Source organism: Elaeis guineensis, chromosome 8 (genome assembly GCF_000442705.2).
Source record: "Elaeis guineensis isolate ETL-2024a chromosome 8, EG11, whole genome shotgun sequence".
NCBI lineage: Eukaryota > Viridiplantae > Streptophyta > Magnoliopsida > Arecales > Arecaceae > Elaeis > Elaeis guineensis.
In genome coordinates this window covers 26,050,715-26,077,717 of record NC_026000.2, presented here as the reverse complement: position 1 = coordinate 26,077,717, position 27,003 = coordinate 26,050,715, and the positions used below count along the sequence as shown (strand labels likewise).

Genomic DNA, 27,003 nt, shown 5'->3' with positions numbered 1-27,003 from the left:
ATCGAATATCCTGCTATTCAACCTCGACTCGAAAAATTATTCGAATCAACCGAGCTTATAATAATCGAATCAAATCAAGCTTAGATTCGAATCAGTTCTAGTAGCTCGTTAACGGCTCGACTCATTTGCACCCCCACCTTCAACCACCATTCTATGTAAAATCATCACAAACTCAATTCTAGAATGCTAATCTAGTAGCACTTCATCCAATCCACATATCTCCAGAACCACATCCTCTCAATCTGATTCAATCGGAAGTAGCAGCTGCCACTAATTAATGCTCATTGTCCGATAGAGAACAGAAGAAATAATTGAATGGTTACTGCCATCTTTCCTTGAAGCAAACAAGAAAGAATTGCAACCAAGACATCAACCAACTAATTGGACAAACACATTGAGCGGTGAGTGTCCTGAACCCTACACAGGTTTAGAAACAGATTACTACGTTCTCCTGTAACAGTGGCAGAAAAAACCTAACCCGGCACTAGTGGTAGAACAGAAATAATTACACAAATATTTTCACATCTTGATCGAAAAAGATCTAGTTTTGTCATATCCTTAAGAAAAGAGTGCAAATTTATATAGAAACTGATCAGTGCTTAAAATTCCTTTTTTGGGTGGATATAAATACACATCTTTTGATGCATTGAGCTCCAGAGCGATCCAAAATTATGTTCTTTCTGTATCGGTTTCCAGTATACAGAAGCAAAATGAAATCTCTAAGACAAAAAAAGAGTATGAAGTGAACCAAGTACAGGAAGATCCATAGGTGGGACCAGAGGTGATCATTTGATGCCTTGACTAGCGTATTGCTTTCAATTGCTGAATGTTTTTAGCAATCTCATGAGCCAACTGAGTAATGATACTCCAATTTAGTGCCTGCAAATAGCCAGGTAGACTTGTCAGTATCTTAACAAGCTTTAGCATTTATGCCCAGCAATGCAAATGTTAGTTCACATAGCACATCTACCAAAAAAAGGTTCTGTCAAGATGCAAAAGGACACACTGAGAAGCTGGTGCGCAAGGAAACACTGTAAAGATATCCGCATTTGCAACTACTTCAGAAGTTGTAAATGCATTGTCATGGTTGAACTTTGTTTACATTTTTGAATAAGTGTATAGGTTGTTGGGCACAATTTTTGTTCAAGACCTACAGGGAAAATCAGAAAAGAAATCTGGCATGATTTACTTTCTTTTACTAAGAATATCACCCATGCACACCAAAGATAATCCAGTTACAATGTTCAAGTAACTTGACCATGACAAGCCTTAGCATATTCCATCTGCAAAAATTATAAAAGGACATCATTTTCACTAATAAGAACATTTCTCCAAGCACGTGTCTTGCTTCACTACTTCCGTAGCAATAGTAACCGATTGTTTTCACGGCCACTTTGTAGGTCAATTGTACTCAGGTTCAAGGAGAAAGCTCGGATTTCTAAAACTCAGCAGCCTGTTGAACAGCCACTAACCAGGCGCAACACCATACTAGCTAGATTTTCATTAAATATAAAACATCTATCACTTTCCAATCAAATGAGGGGATATGATCAAAGGATGAATGCTATCAAAAATATGCATGCCAAGCTGCGCATTGAAATATATGAACTGATATAATATGAAATTATATGTTTGTTACGATAGAAACTTTCTATTGGAACCTAGCAGAAGCAGTAGCCATAATACTAAAAGCAAATTTCTGTGTACAGTGAACACGCCCTTAACAAAACCTTGAATGAAAACAGCAAGCAGTGAGAAACAGAAAGTGTCACATTTGCAAATTTTACATGAAGCACCATTTATTGATGTTTTAAAGCAAATTCAAAGCATCCGATTGATAAGCTGTTATAGGAGAATAGCCTACCAAAAACTAGACTAATTATTTGACTGCATTTGGGTTGTTAAAGGATAAGACAAATGATGCTTCTGACAGAGTTGACTGATCATCCACCCATATAATTGTTTAGCTGGATCCAGCCAGAGAGGTGATGCATCATATCAAAAGACAAGAATGGTTGACATCCTTTTCACGTAGTGGAATTCAAAAGCAAAGCAATCAAAAAAATATTTGAAATCTATGATCAGTACACTGTACACATGTTAGAACTCCAATTCCTAAGTTGTAACAACTTCATTTGGGAGACAAAAGAACTATGGTATCAATGATGTTCATTGAGGGGGTTGAGGTCATGCATACCATTAACTTTCAGCAACAAGGAAATGACCACAAAGATCCAAAGATACCAACTGAAAGAAAGAAAAATTGCAGTTAATGAGGATCTCACACACACAGAAATACAAAAGCAGGGGTAATCACACAAAATGTTACACGATCCTCGATGAGCTACTCTCACTCTGCTAGGGTGAATGCCAAATTAAATCTAATAAAAACCAACATCCAAACTCAATGTCTGATCTAAACACTAAATTTAATTACTTTATACCAGCAACTTTCCTCAAATCAGCTTCTAGGGACGGCGCGCGCACACACACACAAATATATATAAGCAGGGGTAATCACACAAAATGTTACACGATCCTCAATGAGCTATTCTCACTCTGCCAGGGTGAATGTCAAATTAAATCTAATAAAAACTAACCTCCAAACTCAATGAATGATCTAAACAATAAATTTAAAATTACCTTATACCAGCAACTTTCCTCAAATCAGCTTCAAGGCTTGCACCATATGCTTGCGAAATCAAATTTTGGCTTCCCTGCAATGGATCCCAAGGAAAGGATTTAAAAAGGAAGACATTAACTAATAAGATTATTCAAGATAAGATAAAAGAAAATAAAAACAAAAAAACTTCTGATTGCTTACCATTATAAAATCCTATCTTATTTTGGTGGTCTTATTTGGTCGCAGAGACACAGGACTGTTAAATAAAAGAATGCTGGAAAAACAAATAATGAGACTTAGAACAAACACTGAATTTGAATCTTTCATCGTGTAGAAAGGAAAGTGATCCTCACAACCAATCAACAAAAAACAAAAAAAAAATGTCTGATAACAAATCATCTGAAATCAGAAGGGAAACAAGAATGCACAATAAAATATAATATCTTACCACAAACATAAAATATTGATATTAGCAAGATGGAGCACACATACCATATGTGTTTTAAAATTAGATAACTGCATCCTGCATGGAGAATCAAAGCACAGACAGCCCAAAAATTCTTCCTTCTATAACTTACATTACCATAAAACTGTAAGAACCTAATTGCTAGAAATCATTTGGGAAGGTATCTTCTCTAAATATTGTAATTGAAAATGGTCATAATTGAAAATGCATTCGGAATGTAGACTGAGTCTGTAGCTGAAAGGGATTTGTTGGTAACTTTAGTTCACAATGACTCTTATTTACTCCAAGCAAAACTAACATGTTCATAAGGTAAGCCATGTTTCAGCAATGCTAGTTGGACACATGACAAAGGTGTCAAGTGTCCAAGTGTTAAGAATCCAACATAGGGATCTTCTATAATTCAACACTGGCACATGTTGATTTTATATATGTACGTGTAAATACGCATTTATATACATACATACATAGAGAGAGAGAGAGAGAGAGAGAGAGAGAGAGACTTATGCTCATTATGTTCATTAATAAAAAAAAAGAAGAAGAAGCGTCAAAAGTAGATATATCATGATGATGGCATTGTGATTTGATGGTATGAAGTATCAAGGAGTGTCATCAAGTGTCTGATATGCCAAAAACCCAAAAGTTTGAGTCATAACATTGCATTTCAGATAGCCCCATTTGGGTCCATACCAGCCATTTAACAAGGCATAGGAGGGTAGACTTTGTTCTATACTAAAGAAAATTGGAAAGACAGCTAAAAAGGTGGCATGCCACAAACTATGTTCGGGTTCAAGCAGACTGAAAGCAACAGCGACCCTTCTACAGAACTAAAACCAAGGAAACAACCTGCCCTTATAAAGAAGAGTTTGGGTGTTTACCAGAGGAAAGAATAAGAAATGAAATGCGTCTAGACGTAGAAAGATGCCATTAAGAAAGGAAAATACCAAAAGAAGGGCACTAGCACAATAGAGCGTAAGAGGAGTAAGATTCATAAGATTGGTGGATGCGAGGATGGTCTAGCCTAAACTGACAATGTATGGAAGCTAATGATAAATTAAACCCAAGCTTTTTATTATCATGATGATGCTTTTTCTAGATAATACCATTGCTCCAAGCAAGGATGCCAGATGAGAAGATCATGCCAAATTAAGATTGATAAATTAAAATTCGTGGATGCTTTTTATTATCCTTGCTTTTTCAAGCAAGGATGCCGGAGAGAAGATAATGACAAATTCTCAAAATAAAGATATCCACATGCTCCATTTAATGAGTAGGGTAGATGGGTAGGGAAGTTCAACTAACAATTCTCAATGGATGAGACAAATATGTGATTAATAACACAGTCTAGGCCCAAGTGACAGAAGTCATTGATATGCATGTTAAAAATAGGTGTCTCTACCAACAGGAGGCACAGGATCAAATGCCAAGGTTCATAACAAACTCAAAACAGAAGCTTCCACTTCTGCATTAGAATTACAAAGAAGGTAGACTCAAGTGTTCCAGCTAAAGGCAATTCATAACTTGTATATTTTCTCAGTATATCTCATACAACAAATATTTGTCCCCCTAAATTTGTTTGAGTCAAAAAAAAGAAGAAGAAGATTGTGATTCTATGATTTAATACCCCTATTGTTGCCCATAAAAACAGAAATATCAACAATATAATGTAGTAAACTGCACCTTATGCAGGCATATTCAGCCAGCCGTGCATGATTATCTAATGAGACATACAACCACGTTCTCTATACTGGCCTTTTTAGCCAAGCTACCAGACCTGAAATTAAGCATTAAGAACCCATGTTCTCATAGTAGTGATCCATTAAACAATCTACATTCTGATAATTTAGCTCAACTGTCGTCCATTTTAAAGTTACATGGTCATAATTGAACATAATAGCACCTGATGACCATCATGGATTTTCCATATAATTAGGTTTAAACAATTGCAGCCAGATCAACTTTTTTTTGAGGATTAAAAAAAAAAAAAAGTAGTTGATCTGGGCTGCTATAGGTTAAGCCTAATAGTGTAATTCACTCTCCTATCAATATGTCATGACCAATGATTTATTTTAAAAACATTTCATATATGACTGCAGAAAAAGCTTTAACAGAAATTACAAATGCAACAAAGCAAAAAAGAGGTAGAGATACAAAATGGTGAGAGAAAAACTAACACAACAGGTCATGCAGCTGGTACTTGAAGATACATGTAGTAGAAAGATCTTTACTTATGATCAGGTCAAATAGATGGTTCTCAAAACTTATAAACATTTCATACATTGGCTGGACAACAATAGCTGTTCAGGATAAGTATTCACACATTGACAAGAGCTCCATACGGGTTTAGCATTCATTAGATCGTGTCATGTAAAAAAAAATCTATTGCATGAGAAAGAACCTAAAATTCAAGGAAATGTAGAATATTGGTCAAAGCCTCAGAAACTTTGGGAAAGGTTGAAAAATAGATTAAAGTGAATGAAAAGATCCAAGTGATTGTATATATTAATGTGCAAGTGCACATAAAATCAGCAAGCATGAGAGGGACACAAACATAGCATCAATCATATAATATATACATATATTACATAAATAATCAATATTACTTAACAATCTTTGACAATTATTAAATAAGAACAATTAATTGATTTGTTAGGACAGACTGATCATGATCAACTGGAAGATTTTTTTTTTTTTTTTTGTTGTATAAAAGGAGGGAGGGGGAGACCCAGCATAGCAACCCCCTCTGGGCGAACCATGAGGCTCCCTTCCACCATGGAATGTCCGATGCGCCAAATTAAGGCGACTCACTTGACAAGCCAAGTGGCCACAGCTCCCCACCACAAGGCCAGGAAGGGGCTCCCCCTAACTCCAGGGTGAGTACGTCACCTCGGCACCCTATCAGGCATCCAAGCAGACCAGTACCGCTCCATGCGCACCTGACCAAGGCCGAGGATATTCGGTCCCTCATTTAATCGGCGCCCATGCATTTCAAACCTTGGTCATTTGCGTGGAAGCACAAGGCCCGTTCCGCCTATGCTATTGCCCGAGGGGCAACCGGAAGATTTTCAATATTAGAAAATACTGTGAGTCTATGATAGTTTTGTGGTTGAATCCATCTATTTATCTGATACTGCGACAATTCTCAAGTCAAGAGTAAAATTACCAACCCAACCTGCTGTTTCTTCATCATAGAAAAAAGATGACTTTTCAAAGCTTCAATTTCAACTTTCACAATTCCACAGATAAGTAGACGATATTTAGAAGCATAAAATAAGCTCTTGAACAATCACTAAGCATCATGACTAATACATTCTGTCTGTCCATCATTATCTGTTGCATATTTCAATCAATCTTCTCTTAGGCACTGAGTATAATAAGGCATCCCTCAAAGTATTGGAATTTTCTGAGAACTAATATCATTTCTATCATACAAAAATCATAAGCAACCTTCTTGTCAGCTCCGTTTGCTTTCAAGAAAACAGGTTCTGTTCCATCTGAGGAACAAGAAAGAAACTGATAGATTCGAAAAAAAAAAAAACAGCTGCAGCAATAATTCCAATGAGGATAGTGTTAAAAATCAATCAGCCACTGTTGGCTTATGTTCTAAAATGTTCGAGTTCGGAATAGAGAAAAAGGGAAAAACAGCAAATCTTGTTGTGACATATTTCTATTATTGTATCTCAAAGCTCATACATTTTGTTGAAACCCCTTGGTTTACTTCCAGAAACAGAAAAATAGAACAGAAACAAATAAATCTGAAAAATTGTCAACTTCTCTTTTTCTACATAGATTATTAAGGAGTTTCACAAATAGGAATCCAAGGTCTATCATCACCATATTTGTCAGGAACCCAGTGAAAAGGCATGATTTTCTTCCATGAAAAAATTCCTCCTGTAATATCCTTGGCATACATCTCCTGTGAACTCCCACTTTCTCAAGTACCAGAACTGGAATAAACAGCAAGAAATTTAAGAGCTGAAGTTAGACACCAACGTTCTCAGCCTCAATACCATGTCTAAGATCAGTTCCCTGCAGAAAGTTGTAATTCTGACCAATTAGAGTCATAAGGGACATTAAAAGTAGAACATTCATGTGGAACAGAATCTAATCATTATCAATCTAAGGCTCGAGAAGCTTTCTCAATCGCTCAAACAAAAATTTGGTGACATGAATGTCATCAGATAGAGATCTGAAAATTATGGAGAAAAGGAAAATTTAGCCTAAAAATAAGATAACAAATCAGTAAGGGAAGATATAAATCAATGTACCTATTCTAAGAGCACCATTCACGAGCATTCTGAAACATCCGTAACCATGGACTTTGTCACGCCCCAAACCCAGCACCTGAGTTGGGCACGTGACACGGCCACACAAACCCTAGAGCAGTGCCCTGAGAATCATGTAAGGCCTAAATAATTTAACACTTCAAAATTTTAAATAACCAATAAATACCAAATCAATCAACCGAGTCACAACTTCAAATCAAATGTAAACTTTGTTCAATATAATTATTCAAATGTTCATTGGTATCAGAGAATTTAAACTAACTGAACTACTAAAGACTTCGTTCTTATTTGCTCTCGCCCAAACCATCCAAACTAAGCATCCTGTGAGTCTGAAAAAAAAATAAGAAAAAATATGAGCTTCTCCAGCTCATTAAGAATCACTGCACATGTACATCAAACCAGTAGATAAAATTAATATTTCTAAAATCTATACAATTTGTGAAGACTCATATGTATATAATAACTGAAATATTGTCATAAATGCATTTAATAATATGGATCATCATATATCATCAAGTGAAATCTTCATTCATTATTGAATTAGATGTTAAATGTTTCATCTTTTCACATTTTCGGTTGACAATCTTTTATCCCTTTTTGGCTTTGGACTAACCAGGATCATGCGACGATCTTTTATTCGGATCGATTTCTGTGATCTTCCTCGGATCGAACTATTTATCATCTTTCTCGGATCAAAGTGGCCATGATCTTTTTCGGATCAAATCATTCATGATCTTTCTCGGATCAAATTATTCATTATCTTCTCGGATCAAATTCTTCCACACATAAGCCTGTGGGGGCTGTCCCAGTATAAGCTCCTGGCTGGCTATTCCACATGACAAGGTCAATCAAACCATATTTCCTTTCTTTTTATTTTTCATGGACGTATAATATTTGACTTCATTAATCAATTCAAATTTTGCAGTGTAATCAAAAACAAACATGTCATATCTATATAATCATGCCATCACATGTATTGATATAACATATTCATGCTCGCAATCACATAAATAAATAACAGTGTCTCATATATATAAATTCATCGATCTCAAATCCAATGATGCAAAACTAACAGTAAAATAGTATATACATGCGATGCTGATCATGTATAATGATTCTTACCTCGATCAATGAGAAATCAAATTCACAGCCTTATAGTCTGAAAATCAAAATCCTACTCGTTGTCCCCCTGGTCGTTGGACTGTTCTCCTATCAAACAAATCAATTTAACCAAATTAATTTTTTAAAAAAATTATATATTGAGGTTTATCGGAACTCTTACCTATGTCCTCTTTTTTTTATTTATTTATTTATATTTATTTATTATATATATTATTTATATATATAATTTAATTTTTATTTATTTATTTTATATATATATATAATTTAATTTTTATTTAGAGAAGAGAAGAGATTTCTTCTCTTCCCCACGATCAAAACAGGGACCCGAGCCCTTTCCGAGTGCCTCCCCCTCATCCGGCCAGGTAGGCCATCTCCGGCCACCCTCCCCGGCAACCCCAACGATGGCGAGGCTACCGTCCCAGTGGCAGCCCACCCCTCCTTGCTGCCGGCGCGGAAGGAGAGAACAACGCAAACAGGGGGTGTCCCTGTTTGAGCCCGAACTGACATCTCCCGGCTTCCAAGCACACCGACGTCGGAAGATAATCCGAAAAGAAAGGAAAGAAAAATACCTTGTTCCGATGTCCAAAGACAGCTCCGACGGCCCCCCTCTCTTCCGATCAACCACCCACGGTGCTTCCTTTGAGAAAATCCCTCAAATTTCTTCAAAAATCATTGTAAGGTCCTAAGAGAGGGGAAGGGGGTCTTTATAGGAAAGGTCTTCTACCCTAACCGGACTCCTCGAGTCCGATTTCATCGAAAACGGAGGAGATCTGGAGTCTTCCTCCTTCCGTTAAATTTTTTTTTTTGTTGGGTCGTCAAGGGTTTACAGGCCCAAGAACTGGGCTGTTACAATCTCCCCCCTTAAAAAAATTTCGTCCTCGAAATTTACATACCTGAGTTTTCGAAGAGTTGTGGATACTTGATCTTCATTTCTGTCTCGAGTTCCCATGTAGCCTCTCTCTCGCTATGATTGCTCCATTGGATCTTCACATAAGGAATAATTCGATGTCGTAACACCTGATCCTTCTTGTCAACAATCCGTACTGGATATTCTTCATAAGTCAGATCCTTCTGAAGATGCAAAGTTCATAACTCACCACATGATTGGATCTGAATATACTTTCTCAACATTGATACATGAAACACATTATGTACACCAGATAAAGTCGGCGGTAATGCTAACCGATATGCAACCTCTCCAATCCTGTCTAAAATTTCAAAAGGACCAATATACTTTGGACTCAACTTACCACGAACTCCAAATCTCATTACACCTTTAGTGGGAGAAACTCTCAGAAAAACATGATCGCCTACTGAAATTCCAGCTCCCTTCTTCTATTATCAGCATAACTCTTTTGCCTGCTATGAGCTGTATGAAACCGTTCCTGAATCATGTGTACTTTTTCCACCGTCTGTTGACTATTTCTGGTCCCAAAATTTTCTTTCTCCCACATCATCCCAACAAATGGGCGATCTACACTTCCTTCCATATAATGCCTCGAAAGGAGCCATCTGAATGCTTGCTTGGTAACTATTATTATAAGCGAACTCAACCAATGATAAGTGATTATTCCATGCTCCGCCCAAGTCCATGACACAAGCCCTTAACATATCCTCTAGGATTTGTATGGTTCGTTCTGATTGTCCGTCGGTTTGAGGATGAAAAGCTGTACTGAAATTTAACTTGGTACCAAGGACTTTATAAAAGCTCTTCCAAAAAAAAATCTACTATCTCGATCTGACACAATTATAACTGGTACTCCATGCAGTCGTACTATCTGCTCTATATACAAGCTGCCAATCTTTCTAAGGAAAACCAATTCGAAAGGGTAAGAAATGTGCTGATTTCGTCAATCGGTCAACAATTACCCATACAGCATTATTATTTCGAATGTTTTAGATAACCAATTATAAAATCTATAGTAATATGCTCCCATTTCCACTGAGAAATAAGAAGAGTCTGCAATGATCCTGTGGTCTTTGATGTTCAGCTTTTACTTGTTGACATACCAAACATTGGGCTACAAATTGTGCAATATCCTTTTATACCAGACCACCAAAAATTTCTTTTCAAATCTTGATACATTTTTGTGCTTCCAGGATGAATGGTGTAAGCCGAACAGTGAGCCTCCTCCAGGATCTCGTCCCTTAATCCTGGAATCTTGGAACACATAGTCTGTTATCGAACCTCAATGACCCATCCTCATGTATCCAAAATTTTGTCTGTATACCGGATTCCACTGCTTCTATGACTTTTGTAACTCTGAATCCTCCTTTTGAACTGCCTTAATCCTTTCAATCAAAGTAGTCTGTAGTACAAGATTTGCAAGTTGAACTTGAGGATCATGTAGTCGTATTTCAATTCCTGATTTCTCCAAATCTAGCAATATAGGCTTTTGTGAGGTAATTAGAGCAGCCAATTCACCAGAAGATTTCTACTTAGAGCATCGGCCACAATATTTGCCTTTCCGGGATGATAATTTATTGTCAAGTCATAGTCCTTCAATAGCTTCAACCACCTTCTTTGTCTCAAATTTAACTCCTTCTGAGTAAAGATATATTTTAAACTTTTATGATCTGTGAAAATCTCGCAATGCTCTCCATATAAATAATGCCTCCATATTTTTAAAGCAAAAACCACAGCTGCTAATTCTAAGTCATGAGTAGGATAATTTCGCTCATATGACTTCAATTGTCGAGAGCATAAGCTATCACCTTTTCTTTTGCATCAGAACACAACCGAGACCTTACGAGAACATCGCTATAGATAATGAAACCTTCTGCTCCGGATGGAATAGTTAAAATCGGAGCAGTCACTAATCATCTTTTTAACTCTTGAAAGCTTTGCTCGCACTCATCTGTCCATTCAAACTTTACTTGTTTCTGTGTTAGACGAGATAGGGGCATAGCAATACAAGAGAAACCTTCCACAAACCTTCGATAGTAGCCAGCCAACCCTAAAAAGCTACGCACCTCCGATACATTAGTAGGTCGGCTCCAGTCGACTACTGCCTCTACTTTCTTTGGGTCAACTAAAATACCATCCTTGAGATGACATGCCCGAGGAAAGTAACACTGTTCAGCCAAAATTCACATTTTTGTAGCTTTGCATACAGCTTCTTTCTTCTCAGAGTTTGTAATACAATCCTCAGATTTTTCATGCTCGAGTGAGCTTTTTGAGTAAATCAAAATATCATCAATAAATACAACTACAAATTGATCTAAGTATGATGCAAACACTCGATTCATAAGATCCATGAAGGCTGCCGGTGCATTGGTCAAACCAAAGAGCATGACTAAAAACTCATAATGCCCATATCTAGTCCGAAAGACTGTTTTTGATATATCTTCAGATTGTATCTTCAATTGATGGTAGCCGAACGAAGATCAATTTTTGAGAAGACCTGTGCCCCTTGCAACTGATCAAACAAATCATCAATTCATGGTAAAGATATTTATTTCGCACTGTTATCTTATTTAATTCTCGATAGTCTATGCAAAGCCGAAGGCTACCATCTTTCTTCCTCACAAAAAGCACGGGAGCTCCCCAAGGTGATACACTAGGTCTGATAAATCCTTTTTCAACAGTTCTTGTAATTGCTTTTGTAATTCCTTCAACTCTGCTGGAGCCATTCGATAAGGACTTTAGAAACTGGACTAGTGCCCGGAATCAAGTCAATAGAAAACTCAATCTCTCGATCAGGAGGTAGTCAGACAGATCTCTGGAAAAACATCAGAAATTTTTTCACAATAGGAATATCCTGTAACTTGAGCTTATTATCTTGAGTGTCTAATACAGTGGCTAGAAATCCTTCACATCCTTTTCTAAGAAATATCTGAGCACGGATAGCTGAGATGAACTTCTGGTGAAAGAAGAGTTTAGTACTCATAAAACTAAACTCTGACTGATCTGGAATTTGAAACCTTATTGTCTTTTTGAAGCAATCAACTGTAGCATGATATGCTGCTAACCAATCCAACCCCAAGATTAGATCAAAGTCCTTCATCTTAAGACTAATAAGTCTGCTTTCATCTCCCTATCTTCAATATTCAGTATACAATCTTTGCAATTTGAATTAACCAAAATCACCTCTCCACTTAGCGTGCAGACACAAAGATCATTTTTAAAGATGTAGGAGACATCTCATTGGTCTTCTTAATAAAACTAGTTGATATAAAAAATGGGTAGCTCCAGGATCAAATAAAGCATAGCATCGTTGGATGCTATTTTAATGATACCTGTCAATATAATATTATTTATTATTCAAGGCTATATTTCCATATATATATATAAGCATATAATATTTCTGACATGTATACTAAAAAAATAGGGGGGGTCGATTCAATACCTGTCACCACTGAATTAGAAGCATTTGCATCATGTTGTGTAAGTGCATAGACTCGTCCTTGGTTTTATCTTTTGTTTCCCCCATCTTGTCTTTGTACATCTTGGGGTGCCCGATTTGCAGGGATATTCTGATAATTTTGAGCATCTGCTGACTCTGTAATTCTCCTCCACTGCGGCATACAATTGCTTTATGACCATCTCGTCCACATTTGTAACATTGTCCCCCGACCATGTGCAATCTCGTCTAAAATGAGTCCTCCACACCTATAACATATAAGGCTCCCTTGAGGTTGTACTTTACCTTCAGTGGCAGCTGGCTTGATTTTGGAATTTTTGGTTTGAATGCTCTGTTACTTTGACTTGAGAATCAATTGCTCGACCTCTTTTCTTCATACTTTTCTCTCTTGCTACTTGAGCATCATTGAGCATCATTGAGTCCTTTTTCTATTATTAAGCATTTGTTTACAACTTCTTTATAAGTGGGCAGCTCAAAAACAGTCACTAGTTGTTGGATTCTATCCCTTAGTCCATTTTAAATTTTCTGACTCGAACATTTTCCTCAGCTATCAATGCAGGGGCATATCTCGACAATTCTTCAAATTTGACCGCATATTGAGCAACTGTCATGTGGCCCTGTACCAGTCGATCGAACTCTCAAATTTCTGGAGTCGGATATTTGGAGAAAATATTTCTCATAGAAGACCTTTCTAAATTCTTTTCATGTAAAAGGTACATCATTTGGCCCCATCTTTCCAATTTCCATCTCCCACCAATCGGCTGCCTCACCTTTAACATAAAAGTGGCAAAAGTGACCTTATCTTCAGCAGGACATCTCAAGGCATTGAAAATTTCTCTATTACTTTTAGCCAACTTTCAGCTTCCATAGGATCGAGGTCCCTGAGAATGCCGGTGGTGTATACTTTTTGAAATCTAATAGATTGATTTGATGTTTATACTGATTTTCAGCTCCTTGTTGCTGCTGGGACTGTCGCTCTTGAAATATTTGTTATATGATCTGCTGTTGTTGTCCTTGCTGCACCTCCAATATCCTCATATCTTCCCTCGCAACCACTTGTTGTTGAACCAGTACTTGCATTAACTGAGCTGCAGTAACTTGTTCCCCAATTTGAATTTCAGGTTCTCCTGGAGTTTCTTCCCCGGGAGTGACCTCTGCAGGCTCAGTAGGATGTTCTTGTTGTGGTGCATCATCATCCGGTGAGGGTGGAGCATTTTCTTGTTGCATAACTGGCTCCCAAGCATTAGAACCATCCGCAAATCGAGTAGGTCTCCGATTTCGCCCACGCTCAGTCCCTCGTGCCATGTCAACCTACACAATTTTACTTTAGTCAGGAAATTTAAGAAAAATATCTCATATTAGTCAGTTTTCATCTAAAAGTCTACCCATATACTCTCTATGAAATGAACCTTAGGATTCTAAACCTAGGCTCTGATACCACTCTGTCACGCCCCAAACCCAGCACCTGAGTTGGGCACGTGACACGGCCACACAAACCCTAGAGCAGCGCCCTGAAGATCATGTAAGGCTTAAATAATTTAACACTTCAAAATTTTAAATAACCAAGTAAATACCAAATCAATCAACCGAGTCACAACTTCAAATCAAATATAAACTTTGTTCAATACAATTATTCAAATGTTCATTGGTATCAGAGAATTTAAACTAACTGAACTACTAAAGGCTTCAGTTCTTATTTACTCTCGTCCAAACCATCCAAACTAAGCATCCTGTGAGTCTGAAAAAAAAATAAGAAGAAAATATGAGCTTCTCCAGCTCATTAAGAATTACTGCACATGTACATCAAGCAGTAGATAAAATTAATATTTCTAAAACCTATATAATTTGTGAAGACTCATATGTATATAATAACTGAAATATTGTCATAAATATGCATTTAATAATATGGATCATCACATATTATCAAGTGAAATCTTCATTTATTATTGAATTACATGTAATATGTTTCATCTTTTCACATCTTCGGTTGACAATCTTTTATCCCTTTTTGGCTTTGGACTAATCAGGATCATGCGACGATCTTTTATTCGGATCGATTTCTATGATCTTTCTCGGATCGAACTATTTATGATCTTTCTCGGATCAAAGTGGTCATGATCTTTCTCAGATCAAATCATTCATGATCTTTCTCGGATCAAATTATTCATGATCTTTTTCGGATCAAATTCTTCCACACATAAGTCTGTGGGGGCTGTTCCAGGTATAAGCTCCTGGCTGGCTATTCCACATAACAAGATCAGTCCAAACCATATTTTTCTTTCTTTTTATTTTTCATGGACGTATAATATTTGACTTCATTAATCAATTCAAATTTTGCAGTGTAATCAAAAACAAACATGTCATATCTATATAATCATGCCATCACATGTATTGATATAACATATTCATGCTCGCAATCACATAAATAAATAACAGTGTCTCATATATGATAAATTCATCGATCTCAAATCCAATGATGCAAAACTAACAGTAAAATAGTATATACATGTGATGCTGATCATGTATAATGATTCTTACCTCGATCAATGAAAAATCAAATTCACAGCCTTATAGTTTGAAAATCAAAACCCTACTCGTTGTCCCCTAGTCGTTAGACTGTTCTCCTATCAAACAAATCAATTTAACCAAATTAATTTTCTAAAAAAATTGTATATTGAGGTTTATCGAAACTCTTACCTATGTCCCCTTTTTTTTATTTATTTATTTTTATTTATTTATTATATATATATATATATTATATATATATAATTTAATTTTTATTTATTTATTATATATATATATATATATAATTTAATTTTTATTTAGAGAAGAGAGAGAGATTTCTTCTCTCTTCCCCACGATCAAAACGGGGACCCGAGCCCTTTCCGAGCGCCTCCCCTCATCCGGCCAAGTAGGCCATCTCCGGCCACCCTCCCCGGCAACCCCAACGATGGCGAGGCTACCGTCCCAATGGCAGCCCCACCCCTCCTTGCTGCGGCGGCGGAAGGAGAGAACAACGCAAAAAGGGGTGTCCCTGTTTGAGCCCGAACCGACATCTCGCCGGCTTCCAAGCACACCGACGGTCGGAAAATAATCCTAAAAGAAAGGAGAAGAAGAATACCTTGTTCCGATGTCCAAAGACAGCTCCGACGGCCCCCTCTCTTCCGATCAACCACCCATGGTGCTTCCTTTGAGAATATCCCTCAAATTTCTTCAAAAATCGTTGTAAGGTCCCAAGGGAGGGGAAGGGGGTCTTTATAAGAAAGGTCTTCTACCCTAATCAGACTCCTCGAGTCCGATTTCATCGAAAACAGAGAGGAAGAAGACTCCGATTAGGAGTCTTCCTCCTTCCGTTAAAATTTTTTTTTTTTTTTTTGTTGGGCCGTCGAGGGTTTACAGGCCCAAGAACCTGGGCTGTTACAGACATGGGCCTTTCTTGTCAACTTCCCATTCCTTCAGATACCATGGGAACTGCCGCATCATGAAGCAACGCTTTGGATGTGGCATCATAGCAAGGTGCCTCCCATCAGGAGAACAAAGTGCTGCAATTCCCAGTGGCGAACCATTTGGATTGAAAGGGTAGACCTCTGTTATGCTGCCAGCATCATTGCAATACCACGGAAGGGCCAGATTAGACTTTAGAATATGATCTAGGATGCCATCATCAGGGAAATATGCTCTCCCCTCCCCATGAGCTGCCCAAACACCCAATGTACTGCCTTCCATTCCTTTGAACATAATAGCTGGAAAGTCTCCAATTCTAACACTTGTAAAGCGACACTCAAAGCGACTGGCTTCATCGTGGATGAACCTCGGTTGTGAAACATCTCCACCCACACCAAGGGAACCCCCACGTCAGCCCCAGGTACCCATCCAAGGAAGCCATCAGCTGACACCCATTACAAACTCCAAGGCTGAAAGTGTCTGGCCAATTATAGAACTCTTGAAATTGGTCTAAAAGAGGCTGATTGAACCTTATGGATGCTGACCATCCTTTAGCAGAATCCAGAACATCAGCATAGCTGAAACCACCAACAAATGCAATCCCACGGAACTCACATAAAGATACTTGCCCTCCCAGAGGGTCAGACATTGTAACATCCCAGGGTTCAAATCCTGCAGCATAGAATGCTGCTGACATTACCCTATCCCCATTACTCCCTTCCTCGCAAATGATAGCTACCTTTGGTTTCAAACTTGCAGCCCTTACCTTCTCACCTGTGAAGCTGGGAGTAAAAGACTGTGTCCATGAAGGTGCCTCTCTATTTTTTAAGCTTTCTTTCTCAAGTCTGACACAAGAAGCCAACCTTTGGAGCCCCTCAAGCTGAAAGCCAGTCTCCTCCCATGAGTCCCTAAGGTAAGATGTTTCCTCCTTCAGCTGCAGTATTCCATCAACAGACAACTCAATCACTGGTGATGCAGTAACTTTTCCAGTGATCTCGCCAGAAATGCTGCTGCTTCAAGTTTTTCCCTGACAATATGAATGTTCTGCAAGCTGACCTCAATAACAAGACCAAGCTCTTCTGCAAAGAGTGCTTGGAGAAGATTATGACCCTGGGAATTCAAGTTCAATCGCACACCACAATTTCCTGCAAATGCCATTTCAAGAATACAAACTATAAGTCTGCCATCACTGATGTCATGACCAGAAGAAATTAGTCTTTCACTAAGAAGCTCTTGAATGGTCTGGAAAACCTTCTTCAAGTAAGGGACATCATCGAGGTCAGGGCACTCATCACCAACTTGGTCAAAAGCCTGTGCAAGAGCAAAGCCACCTAAACGATGCTTCCCTTTAGCTAGATCAATGTGCATCAGAACACCATCATTTCCAAGCTTCAAGTCTGGAGTCACTGTCATTGTTATATCGGGACAGGTAACATAGGCACTGATAACCAAATTGCCAGGAGCCTTGACAAGCTCACCACCCGCATGAGCTGCCGTAGAAAGACTGTCCTTTCCCCTATCTATTGCTATACCCAATTCAATCATGGACTCTGAGAGTGCAACTGCAGCATCATACATTGCTGCTCCTTCTCCATCAAGCTAGGCAGCATACATCCAGTTACCACTAGCTTTGACATCACAGAGAGATGTAACTTTGGCCAGACTAGATTGGTCAAGGCTTCCCCAACAGCCAGTCTTGCCATAGATTTCGGGTTCAGCAAACCCTTTATTGGCTGCTCCCCAATGCACAAGCACCACCAGTCAAGTCTGTGTATGTCTGGGCAATAACAGATACATCAGAAAGTGGAAGTTGGAGAGGCCCCACCGTTTGCTGTTGTGCCACAAGACCTGTTACACACCTGTCAACTTTTGTTGTCAAGAAGCGTTTGGAACAAACTGATGGAAGTGCCAAGACTCTCTTTAGAGTCTCCATTAGTGTGGTGCCAGGGGCAATGTCAAGTGGCTTTTGTGCCAAAAGCATCTGCTTAAGCATTTCTGAGGCATGTCACCAAGTACTTTTTCAAGCTCAAGATCCTCTATAGGAGGTGGGAGAGGGAGTCCATGTGATTTACAATACTCAATAGCTGAGCTGTCAATTAAGACCATGCAACCACTGCCACTGATGGTACCAATGACTGCCATTGACACTCTTTCCCTTTCACAAAATGATTCTAGCAAGCTCTGACTCTCAGGTTTCACTAACAATGCATCCTATTCCTGGTACTCGGCACCTCATATCTCTAAAACTGACATGGTCTGATCACCAACTACCATAGCACGAATGTTGATTTCAGCTCCTTCCGGATATATTATTTCTTTCACAACATTACAATTTCCCCCAGCTCCCTGATCATGGATACTGATGATAGGGTTGTTCTCTCCTATTTTAGCACATGCTCAGATCACACGATACATCTTCTATGCCATCTCAGCATCTCCTCGCTGTATGACATTGAAAGCTAGCTCTGCATCATTCTGCCCACCGACCATGCTCGAAGCTGCACCACCTCCCATGACCTCCGATCTTCACAACTAGCATCCCTACTTCTGGCTCTCCCTTTAATATGTGAGCATGATCAATCTGCCCTCCACTGAACATAATAGGCTTTTTTTCGTACAAGCGGGCGGTCACACCATTCTGGTGCGAGAACAGCCCAAATGATCAAGATACAAAATATCTCGTAAGTCTGATGGGCAGACATCCCCTAGCCTCCAAACCCAATCCCCCGAATGCTCCACCACAAAGGCAGCAACCCAGTCCGCTATATTGTTCACCTTCCGATAGACGTGCTGGATGGACGACACAGCGGAATGACGAAGGAAAGTCCAAATGTCACGGATCAACGGATGAGCCTCCTGCTACTCTGAGCCATCCTGGATCCAGACAATGACGGTAGCAGAGTCGCCCTCGATGAAGATCTTTTCCACACGAAGCTCCCGTATAGCAAAGTTGATACTATTCCAAGCAGCGTTACCGCTCTCGGGACTGAGGGTTCATAGAGATAGAACCCTCCAGCCATAAGCAGCCGAGCATCAAGACCGCGGATGACAAAACCAGCTCCATCTCTGCTCCCCCTGACACTACCATCAAAATTTACCTTGACACACCCCGAGGGAGGGGGCTCCTAGGAGATAAATAGGGCTTGTCGGGGCACTGCAAAAGCAGCATCGGAATCCCAGTGATCAGGGGTATCAAGAGGACAGTGGCAACATCGAAACGAAGGTACTCCATAGCAAGGCATAAGGCTCTCTCAAGCACTCTATGTGAAAAAACCACCCCACCCTCGAAGATAAGGCAGTTTTTAGAAAGCCTGATCGGATAAGCTATATAAATCATCTGTCCACCATAGGAATGCTCCCCCTCAGTCATATTCTGACAGATCGTACTCAGAAAAGACTCCAGCCACGAGTCCCTGCTCGACTCCCACAGGTAGATATCGGCTTGTCTCCAAATTAACCTCGCCTGCGGACAGCGCAGGACAGCATGCTCGATTGACTCCTCGAGCCCGCACACCGGACAAGAGATCGGAATGTCTATGCCCCTCTCTCTGAAAAGAGTGCACATTGATAGACGATCCCAAGCAAGCTTCCAAAGGAAAAACCTCACTCTGAAGCAGGCAGCCATTCTCCAGATCCAGGCCGCGTCAATCCTCCTAACTGCTATCGATCTGCACATCTAGGTCAGGTCACACAAGGGATCTTCGAACAGCAAGACCGACCCCAAATCCTCACATCCCCAAAAGGATGAATCGGGATCGGAGTGATAAGAATCCTGTCAGCAAGCGGACTTTCGAATAGGTGGTTGACCTCCTGGACTTGCCAATTCCTGCCATCCTTGGACATCAAGTCGCAGATTCGTCCCTAAGCAGTCGTCTCGCTACTAACAAATGTCGGCAACAAGAAAGGGGCAGTCTCGAGACCCAAGCATCAAAAGTCATATCAACCGAGCGGCCATCCCCAATCAACCAATTGACCTCATCCATCACACTGGGCCCCCGAGCACAGATCTCCTTCCAAATGAAGGAGCAACCATGAGCTGTCTGGATCAGGGACACCTGAATCCACTCCCCATATCAGGCCCTCATCATCCTACTCCAAAGACAATCCGACTGAATAAGAAATCTGACAGCATGTCTAACAATCAAAGCCTCCCTCCTAACTAAAGGGACTAAACCCTAGCCCACCATCCCTCATCGACTGGCAAACCACCTTCCAGGCCAGAAGGTGTATCCCATAACGATCGTGACCCGAGCCCTAGAGGAAGTCCGAAATCGGTGCTCCAGCTCTCTAAGGCAAGAAATCGGCACAATCGTGTTTGCCAGGAGATAAACTGGGAGAGAACTCAAAACTGACCTCACAAGGATCATCCTGCCCATCAAAGAGAGGGTAGGGGCTTGCCATCCCTCAAGACGCTCCTGGATCCGCTGCTCCATAGATCTGCACTCAACTCTCTGAAGCTGCCTCTCCGTGATCGGAATGCCAAGATAGGTCAGCATTCCGATCTGCTCCTAGATCCCAAGTCTCATCCGAACCGCCTGCTTCACCTGGATCCTCGTCCAGGGGCTAAAGATGATCGAGGACTTCTGAAGGTTCACCATCTGTCCAGACGATCGACAATATGCCTCGACAATGGAGGCAAAATACTCCGCATTTCGAGCCGAGATCCGATCGATGAGGAGGCAATCATCTGCAAAAAGAAGATGCAAGAGGGGCTGGGCACCAGGGGCAGGCCAGTAGGGCTCCAGCTCAACCCCCGAACAGCAGCCCTCAATGCTCGGGACAAAGCGTCAACGCACAAAATGAACAAATAGGAGGATAAAGGGCAACCTTGGCAAAGACCAATAGAAGAGTGGAAGAACTCCATCGTGGTGCCATTAATCAAGATGGCAAAGCTCGAAGACTCTATGCAATCCATGATCCAATCCATCCATCGCTCTGAAAAACCCAACTCCTAAAAAGTCTGTCGGAGAAAAGGCCAACTCATCCGATCGTACGCCCGCTCCATATCCAGCTTGATCACCATCAAACTATCATGACCAAGGGTACGCTGGAGGTCATGCATAAACTCATGTGCCAGCAGAACGTTGTCGGTGTTGAACCATCCACCAACAAAGGCACCCTGCTCCGAACTGATTAGGCGAGGCATGATCGACTTCAGACGACTGACCAAGATTCTAACACACACTTTATAAAGAATGGTGCAGAGACTGATCGGTCTAAAATGGCTCGAAAGCGATGCATCAGGCAGGCTGCTTCGGGATAACAGTGATCAGAGTCTTCTTCCACTGCGTCAGAATACCCCTACACTCAAAAATCAGCTGAATCGCCTCCACAACCTCCTAAACAATCAACCAGCACCTGCAAAAGAAAAGAGAAAAACCATTGAGTCCCCAGGCTGTCCTCCCCAAGGGACCAAAGGGCCCCCCTCACCTCCTCAATCGTCACCGGATGAGTCAGGACAGAGTTCTCCTGCTCGGATATGCAAGTCACTGGCTAGGCCCCCTGGATGGGGCGGTCCTCCCACAAAGGTGCCGACCGGCAATCCCTGAAGAACTGGAGAAGCTACCCCCGAATCCCCTCACAATCATCCACGGCCCTACCATCGTTGTTCCTCAGCTATTTGATATGGTTGGTGGATCTCTGGATCATAATAGACTGGTGAAAGAATATGGTATTCCTATCACCCTCCCGAATCCATTGAACCCTTGACTTCTACCTCCAGAAAGTCTCCTGCTGTCTCAAGAGAGAGTGGTGCTCCGAAAGCTTGCCCCAAAGCTTCTACAATGCCGGCTTCCGAAGTCTCCCCTCCTAATCCTCCCTGAACTGCAACTCCATGATGTCCGCCTCCACTTGCTCGACCCGTCTGAATATATCACCCACCTCACAGTGGTTCCACCGAATGAGCCTACGTCTGGCAAACTCCAACCTCCGAGTCACCCTATACGTCGCATCCCCATGCACCGGTAACTCCACATCTCCCGAATGAGGTCTCACGACCGCAGATAGAAAGTTCAGAACTTCTCGAACTGAAACAGGGCCCTAGAAAGATCAAGACCATCCATAGTGATAAGAATCAAGTAGCGATCCGAGGCAATCCTCGACAGATGCGGAACACGATAACCAGAAAAATGATGGATCCACTCCGAAGAAGCAAGTGCCCGATTGATCCACCTCCGGACCCAAGCCGCCGCCTGACGGTTTCAACCATTCACGCCTAGACTTGACAATTACACCCGACCCAGACAGGTCCCCACCCGATCTAGCCCTAATGGATCGGGTTGGTCAATCGTTGACTGGATTTTGACCCGACCCGATCCGTACCTAATAAATTTATATCTCGGGTCAGGTCAGGTTCCGGTAGTGGCCGCCCCGACCCATTATTCGATCCGAACCCAATCCGATCTTATGTGTGTATATATATATATATTGTTCAAATATGGGCTAGTTATATGAAATATGGGCCTCATGACTTTTAGGCTTGGTTAAGGCCTCGAGGACTAAAGAGTGGTAGTAGGCTACTGTTCAATGTTTCTATTTTCATCTAGAAAATCTCATTTAGGTGGAACGGATACCTGGTCGGATAACCCGATATCCAATCGAGTAGGATATGGATAAAAAAAGTATTGACCCGCCTGGTCATGAGTTGGGTTCAAGTCAAAATGCTGGAATATTGGGTCAGATTCGGGTTGACCTAAACCCGCACCCGACCCGACCCATTGCCAAGCCTATTCACGCCGCTCTCCATTTGGAAGCCTCGTTCCAAGAGTTCTCATGAAGCCCTGAATCAAAGGCTCTCCAAACTTGTTCCCATAGTCAGATGCACCATCGCTTGCATCTATTAATATCTGTAGAGGAGGAGCTAACTTTTGATGGATATGAGAAAGTTCGATCTTCCCAGGGAGCATATGCACCTTCAATGTGAAGGTTGCCAACATAGTATCCAGCCGTAGAAGCCACAACAAAGGAACCCCTTCCGGTTGCATGCATGTCCCTAATGCGACCTCCAGCACCTATCTCCGCACCAGGATAACGGGCCAAAGCACAGGGAAAATTATGTGTCTCTATTGTGAACAAGACATCAAGTTCACGTCTTAAGTTGGACAAGGGAGATGATGAGCCCGATGATGCTGGGCACAACTGATTTACTTGGAATCCCTTAATTGCAGTTGAATTGTCCTTGAAGCCAAGACAGAATTGTTTGGATTTGCCTTCAAAGTGCTCTTCACAATCTGCATCAATGTCCGGCTCATCGGTTCCCCATCGATACAAAGCTTCCCATTGAAAAACCAGTGCCTGCTGTGCTCATTATCGGACTGTGCGATATCATAAAGTTCAACAATTGTTGGGTTTCGTTTAACATCATCCCTAAAAAGTCTGGTGTAATACTGAAGATCCTGTTCATCAAATGCAAGATCCATTTTCAAATTTATTTCTTCCATGCCTCCCTTCCCCTTTCAATGACAGGAACCACACTAACAGCCTTGGAACTGCATCATCCCTAAACGATATGAGCTTGTGGGGATAAACACAGTCTGTCATTCTATCATGAACCATGGCTGCAAAATCATTAATCTGGCCCCATCTAATGGATTGCTCCCAGCCTCGAGATACAGAAGATATCTTCTTGACCTCTCCATGCGTGTTACTTCTGTCAAGGACCAAGCTTGGCAAATTGATACAGCATATGCTGACCATGCTGTAGTAAAGGACATGCGGGGACCAACCTCAACTAATACAGAAAATTCACCTTTGCAGACCTCCTTCTCTAGAAAGATCTCTGTCTGTAAATTCTCAGGCTCATATGTCTCCTGCAGAAGCCACTTAAGTATTGTAACCTTGTCACTTCATAACACACCACTCAATCCAATGTTGAAGCACTGCTCGGTCTTTATATCGATGATCTGATCAGAAATCTTTGCCTGGAGCTTCCTAAGGAGCTCTGCAGCAGCATCGTCTCGAAGCAAAAGGCGATGGTAGAAGTGCACGATCTCAGAGGCCTGTTCCAATGCATCAGATTCTTCAGCCACTTGACTCTGCAAGCCTCTAGAAATCACTGCTCTCGTCTTCAACAAAAGTGGGAACCTTGGTGTTATTCTTCTTCTAATAGCTAATCCAGGATGACTTTCGTGAACAACGCTGCCCCGAGTCACACGACACCTCCTTGGACAAGAAGTTGTATGCAGAAGAACATGAGGCCTCCTTGACCCCTGGAATATATAAAGAAGATTTTGCAGAACAATTAACATACAAATATAGCAAAAAATAACATGATGTAAGAACTCGGATTATGGCTGCCTACTCCGTTAATCAAGCAAGCTTGCTGCTGCAGGAATTCAATAGCAATAGTCTCTCCAAGTGTAGTCATTAGATTACTGCAACAAGAGTATTCCAGTGACTCATTAAAAGTATAACAAAAAGATCGAATTTTTTATCGAATGTAAACATACCCACGCAATATCAAATCACCACGCTAATTAAAAACGTTAAATTTTGAACTCAATCTTGAGATAGCTATGCCGGAAGAAATCACCTGAAATAACAAAAAGATCAAATTTTGAACTCGATCTAAATATATTCATGCCATATGAAACCAGAAAACCGAGTTTAATATTTAAAGAAATCAACTTTAAAAAAATCAACTTGGCCACCCAGAAACCCGGATCTCGCGCAGCAAGGAGCCAAGGGGGAAATCCAAGATAAAGGAAACTGGATTTTGTTTGAAAAACGACAACAGGCGAGATACTGGATGTATTAGAGGCTCCTAGCTAAAATCGGCAAAAATCAAACAAACACTTAACCCCGAGCACATAATCCTGTCTATTTTCTCTCAGAATGACATCACAGTGCATACCAGTGAGAGTATCGGAGGTGGAGGAGAGAAACGGGGCCAAGCCAGGGCGGGAGAAGGAGAGAGAATCCCTGAGGCCGAAGGCGGCGAAGGGAAGTACGGTGACCGGGGAGCGGACCGGGGAGGAGTGAGCAGCAGAGTTTGGAGCGGTAAATCGAAGCGTTCTGGCTTTTAGAGGGTTCTCACACAGAATAAGCTTAATTTTTTCTGGTGGATAGCATAGAAAAAGTTCTATGCGGATGCAATATCCTCCGTCAATTTCATAGTTAAAATTAATCCAACCGGTCCACGTTGACTCCGCAGTTATGCTTGTTTGCGACTGGCTAGAAGGTGGTGTTGTGTCTGTTTTATACTGGTGCACCGTGCTCTCGTATCCAGGAGGAAAGATGGTCAAGGGGAGTGCAGGTTTTTGTTTTTTGCTTTTACTAGCTTACCTTTCAGGCTTTTCTTTTGCCCCTCAAAGTATTTGCATAAAGATGAAGATCTTATCTATAATACTGCTAAGAGTAAGTAGCAAAAGACTTTAATCATGTCTATATAATTAATTAAAATATCTTAGATTTAAATATCTTCTCTTATAAATTAATTTATTTTGTGGTATATATGTGTGTATATATATATAATAGTGGCGTAACTTAAATGGCTATAGATAAATTAAGGATGGTACCGGTTGTGAAATACATAGCTTAGGGACGGTATTTTGATATCATTGGCTTCTATTTTTTTAAAAAGTATGAGTAGAATATAAAAGATCTTTTTATCTTAAATTCTAAATTATTTATCGTCATATCAAACAAATTACGAGTGTTTAAGTAAATAGTTCATGCTTGTTTATATCTATACCCAAAAATACAGTCTTATACATCTCAAATATCTTGAAATTAATCAATGAATATTTTCTAGACCAATTTATTTTATCACAAAATTAATGATGAAGTTAGTTATATAATCTTTGGGTTAGTAATTTCTATTGTTCATCAGCCAATTAATGGTTTTAATCCAAGTATTATTATAGCCCTTCTTTCAAAATTTTCCTATATATAGTAAAAAGCCATTTTTCTACTTCTTACAATTTAAATATTAACAAACCAAAATATGCCTTCTTATGTTTTCGTTAGGTTTTAACATAAATGCATATTAACTCTATGATCCTTTTTCCTTTTTTTTTGAGAAACACGATTCAAAGCGCCAATTATTTATTGAGAGACTAAAATTGATACAAGAAAGGGAAAAAGGGAAGAATTTCTTACCTCCTTTCGCTCTATCCTTGATTGTCATCTTCTCAATTTTATAGCAAGCAATCTTATCGTACTTATCATTTTCACTCCTCTTCCTCACTGCTTTAGGAGTCCATCTCTTTATCGATCTTAGTGATTAGACAGTAGGTTTGAGAAAATATCTTCACTCTCTTAAGATTCTCTAACAAGAGCCAAATTTATTGAAAAGAGATTGATATATACCCTTCATATTTTAATCGATGTTTTCTCCTTATCCTTACACAACTTAACAAGTATGTGTTATCTTTATCCAAGAAAAAATATTCCAAGCTAGCTCAAAAAATTCAAAAGTTCATACAGTTATGTATTCTATTTTCTTAAAGATGATTAAATATTAGTTTTATAGTGAACAATGAGCCGGATGTTATCGAGAGAGTAAAGATATATGCATGATTATTTTCCAGTATATCTATAGTCTCTTAAAAAGAATATGCTTGTGGATATGTGGTATGTTCTTAGTCTTAGTAAAAAATAACTTTCTACAGTTAGGAGCTAAAAGAGAAATAATCTCTTTCCTTTTCTTCTTTGTTTATGTTCTTATTTGTTCTATCTTTAAACTACTTTACTATTTTATTA

At 40.1% G+C, this 27,003-nt stretch overlaps 1 pseudogene; it reads right to left on the bottom strand.

Annotated features, from left to right (window-relative positions):
• Positions 1-538: 538 nt before the first annotated feature.
• Positions 539-25,301, bottom strand: LOC105034188 (probable phosphoribosylformylglycinamidine synthase, chloroplastic/mitochondrial; annotated as a pseudogene).
• Positions 25,302-27,003: the final 1,702 nt, after the last annotated feature.